Source organism: Athene noctua, chromosome 13 (assembly GCF_965140245.1).
Source record: "Athene noctua chromosome 13, bAthNoc1.hap1.1, whole genome shotgun sequence".
Lineage (NCBI taxonomy): Eukaryota > Metazoa > Chordata > Aves > Strigiformes > Strigidae > Athene > Athene noctua.
In genome coordinates, this window is record NC_134049.1 from 17,603,275 (window position 1) to 17,625,026 (window position 21,752).

The 21,752-nt window shown below is 37.8% G+C and overlaps 1 protein-coding gene and 1 long non-coding RNA gene across 11 annotated transcripts in view; one reads left to right on the forward strand and one right to left on the reverse strand.

Annotated features, from left to right (window-relative positions):
• Positions 1–348, forward strand: part of LOC141965723 (uncharacterized) — a 65,301-nt gene extending 64,953 nt beyond the window's left edge. For both annotated transcript variants that reach the window (XR_012634501.1, XR_012634500.1), the window contains one exon: positions 229–348. This is a non-coding gene — a long non-coding RNA (uncharacterized LOC141965723). The remainder of the gene's footprint in view (positions 1–228) is intronic.
• The window catches only part of TRPM1 (transient receptor potential cation channel subfamily M member 1), a 108,627-nt gene that overhangs the window by 57,018 nt on the left and 29,857 nt on the right, over positions 1–21,752 (reverse strand). The window lies entirely within an intron of this gene.

Consider the following 21,752-nt stretch of genomic DNA (forward strand, 5'->3'; position numbering starts at 1 on the left):
TAATTTCTTCTATGTCTATGAGATAATTTGCTAATAATTCTTATTTGAATATCTGGTATCTAGCTCTGACAAGGCTCAGGAATTATTTTTGCACTGTAACAATTACGTGCCCTTTCTATCATAAAGACTTTGCTAGATAGGGTTTTAACGGAAGTCAGGATGCTTCCAGATTATATGCATGTGTGATATTTCTCTTAAACTACTCTTAACTATGAGCTTTTAATACAGGATATTCTGACCTGAAATAGAAAAATGCTACTACAGTGAAAACCCATGTGATTCAACACCCTCAACAGAAGATCTTCCTTTGTGAAATTCATCAATACTTATGAAATCATAACCAACATAACAAGGTACTTCCCTCATTACAAAACTAAGCCTATGAGTAGTTCTAACTAAAACTACCCACATGCTTAATTCTCCTGGTTATTTGCATTTTAGAAAATGGTGTCAAGAGATGTTAATTATGCACGCAAAAAAAGACTAACCTGTACTTAATGAAGCAGATGCAAAAAACATTGAACTGGACTAGAATATTGCTTCTATCTGAGAGAGATCTGGGTCATCCAAGTTCACATTATGAAGAATAATGGCTATTAGAGTAGAAATTATCAAAAATGTGCTGTTTGGAAAAGAAGTTAAAAATATAAGCACTTGTTTGATGTAACAAGTTATGAGTTACTAGTTCAGACATAACTTCTACAAAACTTCTGATAAGCCATTTAAACATGCTGACTTTTCATCCATGATGTAATAAGATGGTTTGAGACCTTATAATCTTTTATTTTTTTTTTTTTTTTTAAGGAACAGGGCAAACCATGAAGGAAAAACATTTTAAGAGAATAACTACATGTTGTGTGAGATATTACTTATCTATGAGAGTTTGTTCTAAATGTAGTTCTAATTTGTACTACTTGAAGTTCAGAATTCACTAAACAGGTAGGCTTGGAGAATTTAGTTTACTGACATTTTCAAAATGTGATGAAAGAAAGCCACTATTTAAGGCATACTGCTAGGCATGTTAATAAAACACACTTTAAAATTACTACAAAGTAGAATTTCTATATTTGCGATATAATGCAATATATGTATATGTCAGAATTCTCTAAAATCTGGAGATGCTGAACAAATTCATATTTTGAGAAAAGATAACATATTTACTTTTCTCTTCTGCTTTCTGTAAATGTGCACTCTTTTTGCAAATATGTGTAAAATACTAGTGAGCCAATCTGACTCTTAAGAAATTAACATTTCTTTGCAGTACATACATTTTTCCTGAAAGCAAGATTCTCCAAGTAGAATTCTGTTAAACAGTTTGAACGGTTGAAAATTTGCAGCTTGCTGTGGCTAATTTTACACTCAGTAAAGCAATTATTTTCCAGGCATTAGTAAATATATACGCTTTAACAGAATATGCCACAATCAGCCCCATTTTATACCCTGCTGCTTTCTATCATTTTCAAAAAAAGAAAGTATTTCCAGCTAATTTAACTGTTGGGCTGCAGGGTCTGCACAATATATCTTAAAATCTTTTAGAAATCCAGTGAAGCATTGGAAATCAAGGGTTAAATTATTTCCTGAAGACACTAAATATTATTAAAACATTTATTAAAACACTGTATTATATATACTTGAAGTTGTCAACATTTATTGGAAACCTGAAAACTTTAGTACTTCGGGACTGAAATAATTAAAAGGGTGACGGCAATGGGAAATTTCAAATGAGTTTATAGATAAAAACTTTTTAGAAAATTTGGTCAATCTTTTCAGTCCCTACACATATAAAACCCTTGAAGATGTGAGTGAAAAGAATAAGTGCCACAGAACCAGAAAAGAGTATTTCCATCAATATTCCTGGACTTTTTTACATGGTGTGCAACACATCGTTCTCTAAAAAGAGAGAAGAATACATCTAGCTTCAACAGATCATAAAACAGTGCAGGAAACAGCATGTAGGGAATACTCTGCCTATACTGCTATACAGTATAATTTACAGTTGTCAAATATTACATATAACTCATTAACATATTTGGCTTTAAAATATTAGCTGCAGTCTACCGTTTGAATTAAAATGGTAGTGGGGAAAAATTATTATAAAGGTTTCAGTTTACTGGATTTAATCTGTTATCAAAAATGGGGATGAAAAATTTTAAAGCCTGAATTAGGGGAATTAAAGGAGACTTGGACAGGCCAGAAGCTGTGTTCATGGCTGTCTCTGGCTTGGTAGGGGAGTACTCTGAGATGTCCCTCCTCAAGACCCCAGCTGCACTACAGCAGAAGGTGTAGGAATGACAGAAGAGTGGAAAGGAGCATCATTCTTTGGAGCTGTGACTTGAAGAGCTAGAGGGTAGGTAACAAGGGCCAAAACTGAGCTTCCTTGGCTTCCCAATCATTTGAAAGATTGGTACATGAATACTCAGGGATCACATGTAGGTTGGATCTTGGTGAGGGAGTTCTCATAGAGACTTCTCATCTCAGAGCCCAAGATGCTTTATGGCAGAAATGCATTACTTCAAATGACAACAGCAGCATTGTTGATGTAAATGTGATGGGGCTGCTGATGTTTGGTTTAAGTCTTTCACTGGGGAAACCCCCTTTACTGGCAACCCTCACTGGGGTAAGGAAAATCACCCTAAATTATGCCCCTTTATGTTCTAAGATTTCTATAATACCTCCCCTACTATCGGACCTTGATAAACTCAATTGGAAACACACACGGAAAGAGGCTTGCTTATCAGAAGGCTTGTTGCCAAAAGCAAACTTCAGAAAGTATTACTCGCTAATTTGGAAAACTGAAAACAGCCCCAAAACAAAGCAAAGTCCCAACCTACAGAAAAAAAAAAAAACCAACCAAAACCAAAAAACCAAAACAACAAAACAACAAAACTCTCAGAACTTCATCCCCATTTGCTGCAGAGGTAGCTCTAAACTAGCATTCAAATGTGTAAGATATGTTTTCACCTAACCTCTCTTTGCCACCATTTCTTCATCTTATTATAGTCATACCCAAGCAATGTTCTAATTTTTGTAATGTTTCAAGACACATTTTTGGACTTGAAAACTCATTTTGTCTTCTTGCAATTAGTACTTCAGGTTTCACGTCTTTTAAAATAAATGAGAAATCTAGAAAGTAGTCTAATCGGAATACTGTCATTTCAACTGAATTATCTTTCTCCAATCAATCATAGGTCACTATACAGATCTTCAGTGCAAATTTCAATTATGCGTATCGATGCTAAAAAAGGCAGCAAAGCAGAAGGTGATCAGGAATGAAACGAAACATAATTTAAAATCATGTCCTACCTGCTTGTCACTGGAAGTGTTTCAGAGTTTGGAAAGATGAATTACATCTAGAATAAATAAATTGCATTTAACTCTGAGCTTCTGTCCCATCTTTCTGTTTATTGTTCAGACTTCTCATTCATCTTACTGTTAGGACTTTCAGTCTCTCTGAAGTTCATGAGAATTCCCAAGGAGATGGGTTTCCACCACTTTAAGAAGAGAATCTCATATGATAAGCATGTGAGCAGCTTCTTTGTTCAAACCAATCTCATGACTCCCTTTGAAGGTAATCCTTTAGAAGTCTCATGACCCATCTCCCTGCCCAGAGGGTATTTTCATCTCATGGTGGAACAAGGCACAACAAATCTACTTTGATAGTGCCCAAATCTCCAATTTGTTAAACCTCCTTTCCTCTCTTCAAACAGTGGATGTACTTGCTGTGAAAGTGCCGGCACTGCAGAAAGGCTAAAGCAGGAGCTGAAACTTTTAATTTGAAGTATCCCCTCCCTTCTGCTAAAATATCAACGTTATTTGCATAATTGAGACAATTGGACATAATAGTCCTTTCAGGGGTCCTCATTAGATGTACAGCTCTACATTCTTTGAAAAGAAGAAAAAAGGAGGTCATACAGCATTAATTATATCTAATCCTTTTTAGAACAATTTGAAGTTGGGCAAAATGCTGTACTAAACCAGCTGAAGTTGTAAATAAGCCATTCATTTTGTAACTTTACATATCACATGCATTTTTATACCCTGTTGCTTTTGTCAATTTAATTTATTCCTTTGCTGCAAAGGGCTTCTTTTGCATCTTCTAATACTTTAAAATTACCAATAGCAAAGGACACAGTGTGTTGCAGGTAGTTCTTTTTTCTGCTCTAACTTTCAAATATCTACCTTGTCTTGCTGTGCCAGGTGCCAACATAACACAATAGATGACATCTAGAATCACATCTAAGGGTCACACTACCTAGAGCTAAAGATAGCCTAACTCCCTGCTTCTGCAGCATTGCACTGTGCAGGCAAGTAGCCTGCTAGACTCTAATCTTGTTTCACTGTTCATGTATCTGACCTCCCAGGTATTGAACATATACCCATTTGTGATTGGCAAAGAAATACTTTACAGACATCATTTCGACTTCTGTCCTGCCCTAAGTGCCAAAGCATGCAGCTGAAATAGCTTGGTTTTAGAACCAGACCCTGCTCTTCCCAATGAGACAAAGTTCCTGCTGACTTCATGAGAAACAGCAATGGGGTATGGAAGAATTAGACATGCCTCTGGAAAACTACAATGCCAAACAAGTTTTGGACTTTGTTTCTGTTTGAGGAAATGGTAAATTTTGAGGCAAGCAAGATACTAGTAAGAGAGCACGAAGTCAAAGGAAAGTAAGCAACTACGTCAGTTGTGGGGCACAGCACTCTGTTAATAATGGAAATACAGAGCATTCCTTCATGTAGGGAAATTTTTACTTGAAGCCTTCATCCAAAGTTCACTAAATTTAATGACTTTCTATCTAATGTATTCAACAGACACTGAAACATATCACGGTGTAGTCCACAGTTGTATAAATTTCTTTTTCTGTGCTTTCAAAATCACGTTGCTAGTTCTGACCTCTGAAATCACATCAAGCTTAAGTTCCAGTTGTTGCAGAAGCTGTCTGATATTCTGTTCAAGCAAAGGGATTGTCTCAAAGCCACTACCCACCATTCTTGAAAGCTGAGCATAGAAGTGGAGGACACACAATAAGGTAAACAGATGTTTCTTTTTCCAATGAAAACCAGATTTCTGACATAGTGGCCTTTATGGATGCCTCTGTTGTCTGGAACATGGTGTACTCTGTGAGCTAGAAGATATAGACTTATTGGACAAACTGCAAGAAATATTATCAAATATATAAGCCAGAAAATGTATTTTTTTAAAAAAAAAAAAGTGATTTGGGCATTTAACTCCTTTCTGAAAATGGAACTCAGACATGCAGTGTGGCATGTTTCTCTGGGTAGGTTCTCTACAGAAACATAAGTTAAAAAGGAATTAATTCCTTTTTGCTCATGCATGAGTTTTCCTCAGCCATCCCTTATGCAAGAATGAAGGTTGTATCTACAGTACCTGCATTTGGAAGACAGGACACGGTTTAGGGATCGATACTGGGAAATCATGCCTCTGTGTTTTGTTCTTCCGTTTGTTATCTCAAACAGCAATGATAGAAATGTACACCTGAGACAGAACAATATTTTTAAAAATTAAATGCAAGTTCTTCTCACTCTTCCCTTAACGGAAATTTCATAGGCATGCAAGCCTGCCAGCATATCCCTTCTACGACACCGTAACTGCTCCGGCACCTCAGGCTAAGTAATGAGACTGATGAAAGATAACCAAGCCATGTGCAGCTACCCAAAAGAAAAAAATTGTAGCTGTCAAAGTGTTCTCTTTAAGGTGACCGAGATCAAAGTCCCCCTCTGCAAGCAGTAAGAACATTTTCCTCACTTGCTATTGCAAATAAAGAACAAGTTTTGAAAATTTTGAAAACCAAAAATTTCAGACTGGTTGTTTTAAGCAAAAGCAAAGCTCGTCAGGATGCCTACACTCTAACGAGAATGTTCCGAATAGTAGTTCAGATATCAGAAGATAGCATTCTATATATATAAAAATACAATGATAAAATAATGATAATGATAATAATAATGTAGGAATGAAATAGCATGTTTCGAGGGTGGAGTGGGGCAGGAAGCAGCCATGTAAAAAGCAAAGGGACTTATACACATTGTGTGTAAAATAAACCTTAACCAAGTTGGCTAAAAACCTAATAAACATGCACTTCTGTTGTCAAGGGCAAACAACCTACTGTCTGCTGTGCTTACTGTCTGAAATGCCTATGACAAAATTCTGCATGGTAGGAGGAAGAAATCACTGGCATTTAATGCCAAATATATAATTCTGTCAAGTTCAGCCAAAGTGCTCATTCAGAGTTCAAAGGAATAACACACATGAGTGAAAAAAATTACATTCTCAGAGAAAATGCCACCACACAAAAGATAGTTTTCATGGATGTCTGCACTCATACTATGGGAAGGCTCACAGCACTTGGAGTTTGTTTTGTGACATGGCTTGATATAAATGCACTGTGAAGGAAAGGGATAAAGATATGCATCTCTCTGCTGCCCTCACTGTGACTGTCTCAGAAAAAAATTCCCTTGCTTTCCAATGGTACTCATACTTGCATGCTTGCAGGGAGTAAGCAGAATGAAGAACTGATGAATTTGGTTTTATCAAGATAAACAATATCTTCACATACAATATAGAGGCATTAGTCCATGCCAAAAAAAGCTTTATTTCCATACCTCACTCTTAACACATGCCCTTATTACTCCCACCACCAAAATAAAATACACTCACTTCACTGATAGCAAACAACTTCTTTCTCTTCAAAAAGTAACATGTTGTTATGGCTTTATTACAACTGCTGCAAATCTAATACATGGGTAATGAGTTATATTTATGTATGATAATTGGAAACTCAGTAAATATAACTTTTTCCAAGTGATAAGTTTTCACTAGCATGTTTGAATGCTAGTGATAGCTCACTTACTGAATGCAGCTAATAGCAGCCTTTTCTTAACAAAAAGACAAAATACATTATATTCTGATCTGATCTGATGCACTTCCTGGTCTCTCCCAAATGTGTCTCTATCAGTGAAATCAATACAAAGACAGACAACATATAATTTCTTTTCAGATACTTACTGTCTTGAAACTACTCCCCTAATAAAAGCAAATTAATTTGTCCAGTAGAAAGGAAATAATTTCCCTTTATTTTCTTCTGCACCGTTTATGTAGCATTCTCTAAGATTTAGCAAGCCAATGTCATGTAGAGCCTAGTGCATTCATATATCAAAAGTAAAATTTATGGATAGCAAATGTGGGAGCTGAACCATGAAATGCCAAAATGCAGTGCAAAAAGATGCAATATTTTAGGTTTTTTTCTGCAAAACTACAAGTAAAATTATACACAAGTAAGAACTGAGCTAGACTACATGTAAAATGCCTAGGAAATACATTGTAATCTTCCTCACAGTCATTATCAGACCAAATCCAAATTTAAAATGTCTCAGTAAACTGGGAAAATAAATAATGTAAAAATGGGAAGTCAAGTAAAAATGGGAAAGTCATAAAAAAATGAACAATCATTACAATGTGATATAATTAAGAAAATGTTGAAGAAAGGGTGGGGGAGGAACCACAAAAACTAGTACCAAAATCCCCTTGAGACCCGAGTTTTAGCATTTGAGAGGAACCAAATGCTACTTACAAGCCAAGCCTGTTATCATAACCAAGATAAACTACAGCTCAAAGAATCACTTATTTTTTCATAGCTGTATTAAATCTTGAACCAATGACTAGGAGTTCACAGGATGCAACACTACTGAGCTACTGAAACTTGTGATGAGCATTAATACAGATGTCATGGATATGGATGTCAAAACAGATAAGAAATGACGGGACAGCATCTTCCTGTGAGGAAAAATAAGCTAGCTGAGACTCAGTCAGGAATGGCTAAAGATGAAAGGCTGGATTGCTTATGACAAGCTTGTTCACATGAAAACGGAATAGCGTTATTTATGCATAACCACCCAAATAATACTGTTTTGTAGCAGCAAAATTCATGACCATTCACTGCAATGCTTTGATTGGCCACAGACTGAATGCATGAACTAGATTAAAAGTATCTTTGCCTCTGGTTATTTTCCTTTTTGCTTGGAGGCAGCAGTTAGCATTTGGTCCAGATATATATCTACCTGAGCACAAACGAAAGGCATACATGAAATGATCTGGTAGGCTCAAACAAAGTACTGAAGTCAGTGAGAAAACACCCGAGGCAGAACAACATTCGCACCAAAAGCGACTATAACTTTTGCTCAGGAGTCTTTTCCCCTTCTAAGCCCAAGGTCTCACTGCAACACAGACGGTGCTGGTGAGGTGGCTGTGGTACAGAGAAGGTATGGCTCTCACCTACCTTACTGCACTGTGGGCTGAAACAAAGCGCTGACTGTAGCCTCTAGAGCTCCAATAAAACCCGGAGTTGCGTTTTGGGTTTTATGAACTCAAAGAAGAAATAGTTTGATAACAAAATGTCATAAATCCTCTTAATACCCGTGAAGAATTACTCAGGCATTCTAGGTGTTGAACAGCTAACATAAACAACTCAAAAGCCTTAAAGGACAATCAATTAGCAGTACAGTCCATGAACAGAGGTGGTAAGAAATCGCTTAGTTCCCAATCTGATTCCTATAAAGCAAGCTACATTTATTGAAATGTGATAATCTCTACACAAAATGGGTTTGGATGTTCAATGGAATTATCTGCCTACTTTGAAGTACAGGCTATTATCCCCAGCAAATTTATTATGACCTTAAGTAGGATCTGATGAAACCATCCAGTGCAGCAGCAGTAAAAAATACATTCCTCTCACTCCCTCCTTTGTATAAAAATTCCCAATCTGCAATCCACCGAAAACATCAAGTTCCTGTAAAAAAATATATTGCTTCTTATGAAGGGAATGAGTGCTTTTAGGTGGACAGGATTGTAAAATAAATGTGATGGTTTCTTTCAACTTTGGTATATTATCACTGCAGTTCTTCTCTGGATGATATACATGTCACTAAGTAAAGTAATTGCCTTCTTTACTGCCCAGGTTCATCTCTGAACTCATGTGCAGCATTCCTCTAGTTCTGTCAAGTGGTTAGAATTTGAAAGAGTATTTTTAAAACAGAACAGAGGAAAATCAACACAGCTTTTTTTAATCTAGTGCTAATGCAAGAAAGGCTGTTCCATCCTGTGAGAAGTGCGAGGGAAATGAGTTATTTTTGGCAAGATTTCACCCACAGATAAGTGTTTTTGTAATTCAGTCAAGTGCCATAAGTACTACTCCTCCTTCATGGAAACGCTTTTAAACTTCACATAGCAACAGTGGCAACTGTATGTTTCATAATTCTCCCTCCCCCATTTTCTTTGTGTTTGAAGAGGCTTTGTACGGAAAAACCAGCAACGAACTGTGTGTTCTGCTTAAGCACAACTGACATCAAAGATGAGCTGTAACAAAGAAGAAAGTGCTGATCACTCAGAGCAGCAACATACCGATACCACCCATGCCACCCCCTCCACAGGGAAACGGGCGCTTGGATTCCTCTCCTACCTGGACTGCTCACATCCAGGTTTTAACACAAGGGCATTTGCTTAAATCATGGAACAATTGAATAGAAATCTACTGTCATAAATGCAGGTCCTGCTGATCAATACATGGCTTAAGATAAATTAAAATCACAGTAAATTGCTGAAACAGTATGAGGTACTGCAGCTTTCAGCTTTGTCAAGCACATTATGTTCCCCTCAGTAATTAAAACAGAAATGCCAGCAAGCAGTAAATACTCTTGTTAGAGAGATTCTCAAGTTATTAATTCTTCTAAGAATTACTTGGGGGGGGGGGGGGCGAGGGGGATGGAATATTTCTAAATCTTATTTAGTTTCAGTAATCTTCAGCTGCACAACTGCTAAAAAAGTCTTTAGGAATTTTCTCCCTAGTGTATTTAGTTTTACATTTTTATGCAAATATTTTCTCTGCTAACAAGTGTGGTAGTGGCTGAACAAATGCAACTGTTCCTGAATAAATGCTCCATTTCATTATATGCCATGAGACATACATGCATAATTCACCCTTTAAACTTGCATTTCCAACCTTCTCAGACTAGCACTCAGATAAAAGAAAAACATAGGTTACAATACCATTATTTCACCTTGAGAAGTCACAGAGTTTGCAAGTCAGCATGAAAATTTATATAGATGATCTTCTATCTTTCTATTCAAGACATTCTCATCAAGTTCTCCTTAATAGAGGAAAGCATGTGTTTCAAATATGGTAGCCCCAAGCTTTATTATTTCCTTCTAGAGAGACTGTGGTAACAACATACTTGGTGATTCTGTAAAACATCAACAGGTACCTAAGCACAGAGTAGCAACCTAAGCTTAACCCTTACTGCTATTCTAAGCATGTATTAACACAGAGTCTTTAAGTACTCTCAGGCTATCTGAACTTATTTCAGAGGAATTTTCTCAGATTAACTTTAGTGTCTATGCACCGAATACCCAGCAGCAACTGATGTGCACTTAGGTGTGTTACAGGCTGCAACTTCTGGTTTCATTTCACCTACAAGAAATCCAGTTCATGCATGTTAGACCATTCCATGCTGTGAACCAAAGCAAGGGAAGCAGGAATGAGTGGGAGATGTGCTTCACAAATATCCTCCTGCTCGAAACTAAACTGAGTGTGATGTTTGCACTCAGCTACACAAATTGCTGCCATGGTTAAGAGGAAAAAAAAGAAAAAGGAAAAAAAGTCAATTTTCTACTTATAGAATGAAAGACACGATTGACTTATTTTACTTAGGTTTTCTTACACAGACACAAAATGCCTAAATACATGTTATTTAAGTAACATGAATACCAGTAAAAGCAAATTAATATTGCCCCCATGAAGCTTGGACTCAGTGCTGTAAACCTGAATTGATAAACATGCCTTTAATAAAATAGAAGAAAATTGTTCATACTAAGGGGTGTTTATTTGGTTTCTGAGCTGGTTTTAGTCAAATCAGAACAGCTTTTTCAAAGAGGAGACTGTTATCTAGTCACTGGGTTCTACTCAGGTAGTTCTTCAGGTAGTATACTCACTCTGCATGAAAACACACTCAGAGAATGCCCAATTAAAAGGTATTTCTCTTATTGCCCTAAAAGATACATCTTGAATTGCTTAGTATACTAATACAGCTCTAATTTTGTAATGGTCATTTACTAATTTAAATTGATATTGAACAAATGTATAGTTTGCAATAAATTGAATTATTCTCAGTGGAAGACTCTTTCTAATTAATTAGTTTAGATGTTTCTCTTAGCAAAAGGAAAAAGCAAGTTCAAATAACAGATTTTTCTGATCATTCTCCTAGTCAGTGCTACTGACATACCCATCACAAGACTGCTTTTCTGACTTGTCTAGCATGTGAGACTTCATTAAACGTAGAAGACAGTTTCAGAGTAAAGCAGAAGTTCTGACTTGACCATATCTGTGTGCCTATTTCCATGCTGACTCTTGTAATTTCATCTGAAGAGATTATAAGGGATCCACATTCCCTACAAAAGGTCTGGTACCTTCCTGGATCTAATGTGAGGATGTGAACACTGAAGATGTGGAAGCACAAAATACATTCTCAAAACTACTGATCTGAGTTTCCAAACATGCACTGCTATTGAGACTGAGAGGTCTCTTGCCAAGGCAGAGACAGATATTTTTTGTGTTTGTTTGTAAAGCAGAGCATAAATATAGACCTCATCTCTGTGGACTAAAGTACATGTGCAATATGTTACACACACCTTGTAAAAACCTTTAGAAATCCTCTGGTAATCTAGCTGTAGAAATCATATCTATGCTGCTTTCATGTGGTAGACTGAAATCTGGGGCATTATCTCCTTTCCAAGACCTGTTCTGTAATAATCCTGCTGGAATGTACAGTGTGTATCAATCTTCTTAGACTGCTTTTTAAGAGTGAATGTTTCTCGTGTTTCATCAAAGCTATACCACAACAAGTTAACACTTACAGAACTGCAGTGCTCTGGTTAATCAAGTTATTTGGAGTATGTTTGTCTTCAGGATAACTATATTCCTTGGCTGAAACCCATGAGAGCTGCTCTTGGATGGCCTTCCTGCTTGCTTTCCCTTTCCTTTGGGAGCTTGTGGGTGCACTCTCTTTGGACCTTATACTTGTCAGTTTTCATTAATGTATTTACATTAACTCGCATGGTATTTGTTCATTCAGTGAAGGTTTGCAGCATTCATGTTACATTACTTTTTCCTTCCTTTTCTGAGCGAAAAGATGCAGGGGGTTGGAGAAAGGAACCAAAAAAAAAAAAAAAGAGAGAGAGAAAAAGCCTAATATAGATCTAAACTTTCTGCTACCTGAGCCTGTTTAGGATGTTATTCTCTAGTATGACTCTGGTTCCCTTTTACTGAAAGTCAGGTAAAAGTTTTGCCACTGCCTTCTTGCTGTACTCAATAAATGTAGGCAGGTGTGAACAAGAAAATTTCAAAGTATACTTCTATACATCCCACTGGATTTTCTCCATTTCCTCTGAAGTGCTTGCCACTGTTTTCCTAGCTTGTCTGGTATTAAGACTGTGGTTTGAGAGATACAGGCTGGAGTCTCTTTTTACCTTGAACCTTCTTCTATCCCCAAACTATTATAGTTCTGAAAAATCATGAAATGATACACTCCTTTTCTTCTTGAATGGGTTCCTGAACAGGTCCAGAAGAGTACTAGATCCTTGGATCTAGTACCCCATGGAGGGGCATCCAGCCACATGGAGTTTAAGAAGGCACAGATATCCTGTCAAGTCTTGGTGCCTGTAGTAGAGCCATCATCAGCAACCCTATAGTTAGGTAGAATCTAGCATTTCCTTATCAGCTTTATTCACAATAACTGAAGTATTTATTAAAGTTACTATTTGACTTTACACATAAGACACTCAGGGACAAGCATTAAAAAACAGAAAAGAGAACCCTATTGTATCAATACTGCAAGTGTTGCATTATAATCATTAATCAACACATACTCTTCCCTCATCATGTCTTCTTAATCTGCTCTGCATGTAGTGGCTTGCCTATGCTTTAATTCCTAAGTGAAATGACCATGTATTGTTCACGGAACAGATTCTTCCTTGTGTTATGTATGCCTCTCTTTTTATTACATTTATTACTTTGTTCATGCTTCTGATAGATGCATCTATATAAATTATATAGGTATACATAAATTATGCCCCCAAAAAAAAGCCTTTTCAGGGAGTGGAAGAAAGCATCAGTGTGCTTATTTTATTGGCTTTGGAGGCTGGAAGTTCCCATGAAAGATTAGGTAAGATGATTCGTGCCTTTTAGTTGCAAAGCTCAAGCTAAGCTGGATGCTCTCAGGACATGTTCTCAGCACTGTTTGACTTTGCTGAACGTGCAGTTCCATGAAACTGATTACTACAGAGTTACAGCTCACTGGCATAAAGCATTAGCATGAGATTTTACTTTTTTCTCCCAGCAGTCATTCAAGAAGGGTACAGGGGAAAGAAAATAGCTTTCTAAAACAAGTGTCGTATAGGAAATAGACTCGTGCTATTTAAAATGCTGCCAGAAATCTTCATTTTATTTTACCATAATGCTATTTCAGCCCTATCAGCGAACAAACCTTGCACAACAGCATGGGATTGTTTTGTCAGGGAAAAAAACAATGAAACATTCAGGACTTTGTTTTTTTTCCTTTTTGAATAAGAAAGCAATATGTGTGATTTACAGTTACAGGCTGCAGGTTAAATGAGTCCTTCAAAAAGGAAAGGATTATGATCAATGCTTTCAAGCACTAAAATGCAAGACTGAATAAAATAGAAGCAGAATGCAAACCTACAAGCAGGAGTTGATGAAAGTGCATTGTAATTCAGCATGCTCTGCCTCACAGCTAAATTACAGAGACCAAATACCTTCACTTTTCAAACAGAGAAAGGTGGGGTTTGTAACATTTCTCTTCAGTCTTTTCTTGTCAATAGCTTTAAATGTCTAAGCGATTATCTGCTTCTCCAGCAAAGAGCTGTTTTGTATCAGAAACAGCAATAGAGTAAAATGTCACTTGAGAACTTCTTGAAAGTAAATTCATATTCTTTTCACTATAAATTAATCCAAGCAGGAGCCAAGATTCAGACAACTCACTTAAGCGTTGTACTGAAATTTTCGTAGAGCATACTTACCTACACAGATAACCAGTTTTAAACTACCTTTACAAATACTTGATAGTTTAGCAGTTACTTGCTAGAACTTACTAGCATTTTTCATTATCCATCCAAACTATTTATTGCTTTTAAGTGCAAAAATGGTCATTCTTACAAATATTCATCTTTGTCCTTCAGAGAACAGAGAATGCTAATGACGATTACTGCAGCAGAAATTGCTAATGTGGTCATTGCTGCAGCTGTGGGCTGCTTTTACATACATGGAGCAATCAGCATTACTGTAACTGAAAGATATCCCATTTTCCATTGCACAGACTCCATACTAAAAGTGACATTAGGTTTCCTTTAGTGTCACTAACAGAGAAGACAGCTGGCAGAGGAACCATGGAGCCTCTGACTCTGCCAACACCATCACAAACTGAACGAAGTCAATCTATGACCAGGGAATTCTAAAATGGATCTGTCCACCCAGGTTGTTTCCAGAAGTTATTACCTGTAGCAACAATACCCTGACTGAAAAATCTGCAAATAAAGATGAGGAGTTTGCACACTTTGATGGCTGGAGTGCAATTCCTTGCTGACAGACTTGGGTTGCTTTTATTCTTCAGGCATGTTTTTATATGGGGAGCACTAATTAACATTTGATGCCTTAAGCACTGACTAGTGCTGTGATGAAACTAGGCAAAGCTAACAGACGTAGAATGCTGAAATAGAAGTTACTGTATTTAAAGACATGTACAAATTCACTATTACAAATTTCTGATTCATTGAATAATGAACCTTGAAATGACGGAAAATCAAAGCAATTCTAAGGAAATGTGGGACATGCTTTTTGACAGAAAAACTTGTAAGTATCTGAATGAACACACCTCAGTTTCCGGATCTGAAGAGCTTTTAAAACTACTGCTCACTCCTCACTACCCAGTGGGAGATATGAAGGATTCACAGCTTCCAAAATCAAGATTTTTTTAATGGGTTGCTCTATGTATATTTAAAATCCTAGATCAAGCACCCATTTTGAAAATTGTTGGTGTTAGAAGTTATAAATCATTAAAGGCACAACTGAGCTGTATAGTTATATTCAACAAGGATAAGAAGAAATAATGTAACAGACAATATCAGCAAGTATTGCTGTATGTATCAGAATGAATTTGTATCTACCACAGATATAAAAGTGAGTGAACTGAATAGGATTTCTAGAATTGCATGGAAAAATAAAGCCATGAATATGTGCCTCTATTTTATCTTCTACCTCAAATGCTTCGTACTTCTAGGTGAAGAGAAAAGGAATTTGGCATGCACCAAACACAGCAGGGCTTGCTGGGTTAAGCTTTAATGGCCAGGCCAGAGAGCAAGTTTTACAGTTTACTGTGGCTGGTACCATCTTTGACAGAGGAAAGGTGAATCAGCTTGTAACTATGGGAGGTAGTAGAAACCAAACCAAGACAAAACCACAACAAAACCTTAAATACTTAAAAGTTTTATTATAAAATGCTCAGAAACTCTGATAGCTCTCTACATGGTAGTAGAAATATTAAACTTTCTAGTCTGCAACTTTAAATGACAGTTGGATATGGAACATAGATCCTGAACTGGAGTAAATATATTACAGCTCTGGTTGCTACCAGAATGGCACAGAGACAGCTTTATTAGCTGGAAGTCTCATGTATTCTACATTTCATGGCTGGGTGGAGAATGGATTGAGAGCAGCCCTGAGGAGAAGGACTTGGGGGTGTTAGTTGATGAGAAGCTCAGCTTGACCCAGCAGTGTGCGCTCGCAGACCAGAAACCCACCTGCATCCTGGGCTGCATCAAGAGAAGTGTGGCCAGCAGGTACAGGGAGGGGATTCTCCCCCTCTGCTCCGCTCTTGTGAGACCCCACCTGCAGTGCTGGGTCCAGCTCTGGGGCCCCCAAAAGAAGGACACAGACCTGCTCAAGAGGAGGCCACAAAGATGCTCAAAGGAGCTGGAGCACCTCCCCTGTGAGGACAGGCTGAGAGAGTTGGGGGTTTAGCTGGAGAAGAGAAGGCTCCGGGGAGACCTTAGAGCGGCCTCCCAGGGCTGAAAGGGGCTACAGGAAAGGGGGGAGGGACTCTTGATCAGGGGGTGTAGGGATAGGACAAGGGGTACCAGTTTTAAACTGAAAGAGGGGAGATTCAGATTAGATCTGAGGAAGAAATTCTTCCCTGTGAGGGTGGTGAGGCCCTGGCACAGGTTGCCCAGAGAAGCTGTGGCTGTCCCCTCCCTGGCAGGGTTCCAGGCCAGGTTGGACGGGGCTTTGGGCAACCTGGGCTAGTGGAAGGTGTCCCTGCCCAGGGCAGGGGGGTGAATGATCTTTAAGATCCCTTCAAAGCCAAATCATTATATCATTCTATGATACCATCCTCATGGTAAGATTATTGGTATTTTAGACTGGTAGCTTGAAAACCTAGCTTCACTCACCACTGAGTTAGACTCATTAACCATGAACAAATTTTTACTTGTTAAACTAAACTAGGGCCACTTCTTTAAATTCCCTTTCTGGTAAAGAGTCATTTGAGCAATGCCTGTTTGCTCAGCCTCATTAACATAGAGTTTGGTGAAAGATGAAGCTTGCTACTGAACAAGAACAAATCCCCAGAAAAGGGGGAGAAAGAGAGGCAGGATTTATTTTGAGAAGGACATTAAAAATGAAAAAAAAGTGTGCCAAAACTACTTGGCATGAGAAACAGACCAGCTGTACTTCACTAATCCATGGCTGATCCTTGAAAAGAATCACAAATCCACTCAACCAGCAGGCTGAATGCCATTTTATTGGCAAGAATTGAGAACAAAATGGAATGAAACGCATACTCATAATACTAGCTATTAAAAATTTTGCTTGGGTCTGAGAAAGTATGTATTAAGAACTCTGCTTAATTCAGCCACAGAAAATGAAAAAATGAAAATAAATTAAATGTAGGAATTTTCTAGAAAATCATTTAATTATTATGGCCTCATAGCTTCAAGACATACCCACTGAACTGGTCCAAGTCCTGCACTTTGGAACTGTTTCAATAAAAGCCAAGAACTGAACATGTCGGTAAGAAATACCCAGCCAGATGTATTTCTTTCTGTTCATGGCTGATGCACACTGTCAGAATAAACATGGAATAATCTGTATAGTCAATGTCTGTGCTATGCCTATACCTGCTGAAAGCTACAGAATATCACCCATACCTGTTTTGGCAGGTGTGGGGTTTTTTTTCTTGGAGGTTGTTTTTGTCCTTTTCTTACAGTAGTATTTAGTGCCAGCAGAAGTTGTCAAATCCACACATTTTCAGCTCCCCTACAACTTTCACATATCCTTCAGCCTGAATTATACTATATTCCATAGCTTCATGCATTTAGTGTAGCTTTTGTACCAGTTCAGTACAACTTTGGCAAACAAAATTTGAAACACAGTCAAAAGACTAAACCCGTCATTAGTTGTTTTGCTAACAAACTTTTATAATAAATAAATCTTAAAACTCAAAAGTAAGTTTAGCACTATAAATTACAGAAGTTGGAAAAAAAAAATCACATAAATCATTAAACAGATCAATCTTATGCTGGTTCAGAGTTATATTAGATTATAAGTAATTTCTTTTTCTCATGTTTATGACCCTTTGATCAATATGTGAGCATTTCTGAGCACCGGGGGAGGTGGGAGAGGGAGGGAGAAGGGGAGCGTGGGGAATGAAAAGAGGAAAGGTAACGCAACCTTTGCTTTCAAGGTTCCTGTCCACAGTCATGATAAAATAGCTCTATGATGACTGCTTGATTAAAAATTAATTGCGGTGGCAATTTAAAGATATGCCTGATTTAATAATTAAAGCATGGGAATTAAATTGGACTATTCACTGAAGTCTTATTATAAGGTATACTCAGAAAAAGATCCATCCATTGTATTATTAAGGGGGAGAGGGATTTTATTGTATCTTGGAGAAAGAACTTTTCCTGCCATATCTGTCTTGTGCAACAATTGGTCCTTATTTTGGCTCACTTCTATGGAAAATATGAATTTTAGTGTAAGACTTCTCAGTGAGGTCCTTTCTATATAGCATAGCTCTATCTAGTGGTTGATTAATCCAAGTGCATCTGTTTAAATAAAACTATATCATTAATTTGATGAAGGCCAGGATGGGTTTAGGAAGATGACATTTTCTTATTCTGATCTACTGTCATGCACCTTTCCTAAGTCTGGAAATACACCAGGAAAGGTTGTACTACTAGCTAAATCCTATCTTTATATACATTGATGAATGTGATTCCATGAAGAGTTCTTGTAACGAACACTTTTTCCAATACAATTTGCAGGATTAAACCAGGGCTCCAATACTTATTCAAGCAGGGTACCTAAATATCGGCTTGACAGATAAACCCATTAAAGTCAGCTGGACAGTTCCCATGCTTGATTGTATACACATGCTTTTCCCCTAAATGGAGATTTAAAGTTGTCAGAATTATTGTGGACATGTTTGAGCAATGTGGAAGAGGTGGCTGGGAAGCTTCTGTGTAAGCACTCCTGTGCCACTGTGGGAGACAGGTCGCCTTGCAGCTGTTCCCCAGCCCTGGCTGGCTAGGGGCAGTGCCCTGAGTGGTAAGAGCATAAGCACTGGCTTGGTCACCGTGGAAGCAGGATGATCTGTATGCAATGGCTGCAGCAGGACTAAACTGGGTACCTCTCCATATTCTCCATGCTCTGCAGCAGACATGTTATGAGAGAAATTACTTGGTACTGAAGACCTACCGTATCAACATGACGTGTTGAATCTAAAAAGCTATGAAGTCCAGTTCAGAAAGTGCAAATGGCTGCTACATTTTCTCCCAATCTCATCATCCATCTAGCGGATATACTGGATGATAATCTGTGTCAATCTTCTAAGCAAACATAGCAGGGGGAGAGCTGCTAAGTTCTGTCCTATGTAACAGAGTAATGGATTTCATCAGCACAGGGGAAGGTCAGTTTTTTGCTGGTAATTACACAAGCTCCACAAAAGTATGCCTACAGTTTTCCCAAGCTCATCAGCCCATTTATCCAAAGTAGGCTTAAAGAAATAATGGGCATTCAGATAGTAGTTACTTGATTAATGCTCTAATGATAATTTTGGTTAATAACTGTCTAAATGACTATAGTTACATTTAAACTATAACAATTCTGCTACACATCCCAGTGCAGCAAAATTAAAATAGAAATGTAAAAGCACTGCAGGTAGTGAAAAAAGGTCATGTCTGCTGCATACAGCCAACACTGAAATATAATGTGCAATTTTAAACACTGCTAAAGGTTAAGCCCACAAAATAGTTGTATGAAATTAGCTTTGAAAGTTGTGTAACTTTTTTCTAGATAGCCTAGAAATCACCTCCCCTTTAGAATGATTAAGACACATGAACTAGGGGCCTTTCAATACTCCTGACACTGGAATTAGGTAATTCTGATCACTGAAAGCTTCGGTTGTCAATAGTTTCTCTCATTCAAGCTGCATCTGTTTGCATCTGTTTCTCTACATACTGTTCCAGAAAGCAATTTGAACATAGCTTCATTATTCTGTGCATGGGAAATTAAATAGGTTTACAGCCCTGTTTTCATGTCTTTTTCAACTTGTGTTTTATCTAGCATTTCTGCAGCGATGACACAGGTGACTATATTTTCACTGTAAATTACTCAAATCTGCTCTAAATTAACTTGTATTCTAGCAAAACAGTAAAATGCATTTGATGTTTTGTGTGCCTGTGCATAGAAAAAAAATCCATTTCGACACTTCAAAAAGCAGTAATGAGAAGTTTCATCCTGACAGGTATAAACTAATGAAGATGTAACATTAGTAGAATGTTTTACTTTATCAACATGACAGTTATTTGAAAATCAAAGCAGAGTAATTTGACCAAGCTAAATACATTCCCCAGTCTTCATTCCATGAAAATTTTACAGCTTCTGACGTCCTTTCAGAGAAAAAATTCAAGATGACACTGACTGTCATTGTTCTTGATTCAAGCATAGTTTGCTAATGAATTAGACCCATAAGATTAACAGAGGCTAGTGTGGACCATTTCACATTATTTTCTACCAAATAAAGTATGAAACTGTTCAGTTCTCTAAATGCTCAGTCAGATGCCTGAACACAAGTACCTGGCACCAATTCAGATGCATGGTGTATCAAAGACATCCTCCTAGGACTAGCACCCCACAAGCCTAGCATCCCACCTGAAGTAATGAAGACCTTCTCAGCAGCTAGAGGCCAGAGAGGATGGGCAATGGCACTAACTGCTTAAATCCAGGTATCTCAATTGTGCCCTTGTGCATTCCACCTAATAATGCTCAGTTACAGAAAATAAAGATAACATAGCTCTCAGTGCTAGGAAAAGTTACTTCAGAACACTGTAACTTAAATATTTACAAATCCTACTGAGTGACACAGGTAGGTGCACATCAGAAAGGTCAGAGATTTCATTACTGGTTTTATTTATTCCAACTACTAAAGCTTTATCAACAGCAAAATGTTAATACCACAGGATTTATTATGGGGGAGGCAAATAATGATTAAAATTAACTAGGCTATAGACTGGAGTTGGACACTGACAAATGTATTGGACTAGCCATTTTTAACAAACTAGTTATTTCCCTTCCCATTATTTCCTGAATATGATACTCAACTGCAGCACTAATCCAGAGCTCCTGGAAGACAGTCACCTCCCTGGCTCAGCTCCTCAGGCTGGCTTTCAGCACGGGTTCATATCTCCAAAGGCCCAATCAGAACCCATATACACACTTAAGGCTAAATCTCCATTCAGAACCCACCTCAGCTGCTCACATCCCTCCGTGGTCAAGTGATAACAAGAGGCAAGACAAAGCGCCGAGAAGCAGAGTTAAGGCATTCTGGGCCATGGGGATCATCGTCGTAGTTGTGTGTGTGTGTGGAAACCAAAACCAAAAAATACTTTCAGATGAGATTACTGTGGTACAGAGCCTGGCTGCCCCTGGGTCCTACAAGGATCCTCCTTCTCCCAGCCTTTTGGTTTACCAGAAGATCTACATGCAGTAACTAGTCAACAGCAGAGCTACCATTAAAACAGAATAAAAAGTAGTCTTACTTGATGCCAAGATCCTTCTGAGAAGGTGGAGGCATTTCTCTAGTAAATTAACTGTTCTGAAGGCAGAAGGCTGATACAAGAGTTTAGGATTCTCTAGGATGAAAGACACTGCTAACTTATTAGTGTTTGGTGAGGGCATGTCATGACATGTCAGTGTTTCAACACTCAGAGCCAGTAACTTAGGAAAACACACTGACTTTTCACCTTTTAAGCCCTCTGTTCTTACCTACGCCTGACAAATACAAACGAAAAATATGTCTGATGCACTTCTGAGAATGAGAAGAATAAGGATATTGTAAGGAAGGCTCAACAAAATTGTGAAGTGAAATTAGAACCAAATACTAAAACAGGTACAAAAGTCAACAGCAAAATTAAAAGATTCTCAACTTGGGATGCTAAGTATCAGGTTAAAGAAATCTTACCCAAACAGAAAAGACTGTTTTCCAAAACTAATGAGCTCAAGTTGTCTTCCCTGCTTTCATACAATTTGCAGCTAAACTGTAGAACTCCTTGGTGAAAGGTGCTGTGGAGGCTAAAAGACGACAACATAATTTCATATAAAACCCCTCCAATA